At 43.5% G+C, this 3,060-nt stretch overlaps 1 protein-coding gene across 2 annotated transcripts in view; it reads right to left on the reverse strand.

The window, feature by feature from the left end:
- The window catches only part of SBNO1 (strawberry notch homolog 1 (Drosophila)), a 54,840-nt gene that overhangs the window by 7,213 nt on the left and 44,567 nt on the right, over positions 1-3,060 (reverse strand). The gene's annotated exons all lie outside the window — the stretch shown is intronic.

Consider the following 3,060-nt stretch of genomic DNA (forward strand, 5'->3'; position numbering starts at 1 on the left):
AAAAAAAAAAAAAAGGCAATTTTTCTGGGGTCTCCCTGGTGGTCTAGGGGTTAAATTTCAGCTCATTCACTTCTGGGCACTGGATTTGATCCCCAGCCAACAAACTGAACCACAGAGCACAGGAGACCTCTTCTGTCTCCCCTGCTGCTCAACTCAGCAGTGTATTTCTGAAGAACTGCCTCTTCGGGTTCCCACTCTTGTCTCTGGTGAATACTCTCTCTACACCCACACTTTTGGCTTGTACCCCAGTTCTTGAATGCATAAATTAGTACCTCCTTAAATTAGTGTTTGGTCAACAAAATATAAGCAATAATCTCTGGAGAAAACTGAAGAAAAAAAAAGTTTTACTTCTTTTTTAAGATTTATTTATGCATACAGAACTGAGGTACAAACCAGAGGTGCAGGGGAGGTGAGAGGATTCACCAGAGACAGACTGGGATGCAAAATAGGCAGACCAACTAAGTACACTACTGAGGGGAGCAGCAAGGCGAATCAAGAGGTCTGCCTTGACATATGGATCACCTCCAGGGCGGGGGATCAAACTCGCATTGAAGCAGTAGCGCTAGCTTGCAGTGCTGCGACTAACCCATTGCACCACTAGGGAGAGCCGAAAAAAAGAAAAGTTTTAAAGTAAAAGTACTCCCTTAACTCTCCTGTAAGTCCTTTGTTGAGCTTTTTATATTAAGATAATCTTTACACTAATAAAAGGACTTGAGGGGCCTCCCTGGTGGTGTAGGGGTTAAAGTCTCAAGGCTATCAAGCTATCATCAGCCACTAAAGCTCAAGTTCCATCCCCAGCCAGGAAGCTGACCCAGAGGGCACAGTAGGCCTTCTCCTGTCTCCCCGCAGTTTCCTTTAGCAGTGAATTTCAATAAAACTGCCTGTTCTGCTCCCTACTCTGTCTCAGGTGAATCTTCTCACCCCTTATACCTTTGGCCCACATCCCAGTTCTTATATGCATAAAAAAAAAAAGTCTTTATATTTTACTTTTCTCTTCATAGGTATTAAAGATTCTCAGGGTTAAAATGCAGCACCATATGAAACAAGTGCAGCTACTGCAACATGAGTTGGAGCCCCAGTGGGGGTCTGGGTGGGGTGGTGACAACACATGGTACAGCAGACATCTCCTGTTAAGCCCACTGCCCTGCACCCCTGGCCTGTACCCCAGTTCTTATATGTATAAAAAAAAAATCTTCAAAAAAAAAGAGTCTCTGTCTCTTATTCAAATGATTTAAACACTGTTACTGTGAAAGTTACAACAGTTAAAGTGAAATTACATCATATCTTTATCAGTTTATTTGAAACACTAACAGTATATTAAGACAGTATTTTTAAAGGATGCAACAGTTGATGTCTTGATAATGTTCCATCAATTAAGTAATTATATTAATATATATAAAATATTAATTACTACTCTACAATGAAAGCAAAAGGGTGAGACATGGCTTCCCTGGTGCCAGTAGGTATTAAGCAGTGGAAGGTCTGTTGTAGAGGTTCAAAATCAAGCAGCCTGGCTCTCCCTCATGGTGCAACAAGTTAGGACGCAGCACTGCAAACTAGCTAAAGCTGCCTGAACGAGAGTTCAATCCCTGGCCCTGGAAGTGATCCACATGGTGAGGCAGAATTCTCTTGACCTGCCCGCTGCTCCCTTCAACTTCCCTTTATAGGTCTGCCTACTCTGTTCCCCATTCTGTCTCTGGTGAATCTTCTCACAACCCCAGGATCTCTGGCATGTACCCCAGTTTTGTATGCATAAATAAATAAATCTTAAAAAAAAAAAATAATCAAGCAGCCTTGTGTTTCCAGGAGTACCACCACCACCACCAAATAAAAGCTGTTATCTGTCCAGAACAGGGGCCAGTATACAACAGCCTGTGGTCACACCTGGCCTGAGGTATGTAAGTATGTATACACACACACACACACATCTGGCTGAGGTACATATAAACACACACACAATCTGGCATGAGGTATGTACATGTAAACACACACACAATCTGGCACGAGGTACGTACACACATATGTGCATGTATGTGTGCACATACACCAGACAGCCAGACACGCACACACACGAGGCAGCATATACCAGATATGGTCTTCAAAACAAGCATTTCCTATCTGGCCTTTAAAGGGAAAACTTACGGATGATGGCATTGCCCTTATGCTACTTATTGTACTTGCGGGTGTTGGCAATGCCCTGCCTGAGGTTTCAAGACACATGGGCTCCTGGATGTATCCTTATATCACCTATTATTTGTGATGTTAGGATGTATCCTTACATCAGATAATGCAAATAAAAATCAAAATGCAGTTTATCCATGTAATGAATGAAGTCCTAGTACATACTACATTAAATGAAAGAAGCCAGACACAAAGGACAAACATGTAATTCCTCTTATTTTAGGTACCTAGACATGCATATTCACTGAGAAAGTAGATCAGAGGTTGGCATGGACTGAACTGTGGGAAAGGATGACAGGTAATGGAATGGTTCTAGTTTCTGGTTTCTTTTTTTTGCTTAAAAAAAAAAAAAAATTTATTTATGCGTACAGAACTGGGCACAGGCCAGAGGTGCAGGGGCAGTGAGAAGATTCACCAGAGACAGAGTGGGAAGCAGAACAGGCTGACTAACAAAGTACACTGCTGAGGGGAGAAGTGGGTGGGTCAGGAGAAGTCTGCCACATCATGTGGATCACCTCAGGAGTGGGCATCGAACTCATGCAGAAGTGGCCTTTAGCTTCTTAGTGCTGTGCTTTAACCTGCTGCGCCACCGCAAAGTGCCTAGTTTGTTTTTTTTTTCTTAAAGATTTATTTATGCATTCAGAACTGGGTACAGGCTAGAGGTGCAGGGGTGTTGAGAGGATTCACCAGGGGCAGTGGGGAACAGAACAGGCGGATCAACTGAAAAACACTGCTGAGCAGAGCAGCTAGTGAGACAGGAGAGGTCTAATGTGCCATGTGGATCACCTCTGGGGCCAGGGATCGAACTTGTACTGAGTGGCTGAGTCCAGCTTGCAGTGCTGCGCCTTAACTTGCTGCACCACCAGAGAGGGCCCAAGA

This window comes from Condylura cristata, unplaced genomic scaffold (assembly GCF_000260355.1).
Source record: "Condylura cristata isolate star-nosed mole 26May11 unplaced genomic scaffold, ConCri1.0 scaffold00029, whole genome shotgun sequence".
NCBI lineage: Eukaryota > Metazoa > Chordata > Mammalia > Eulipotyphla > Talpidae > Condylura > Condylura cristata.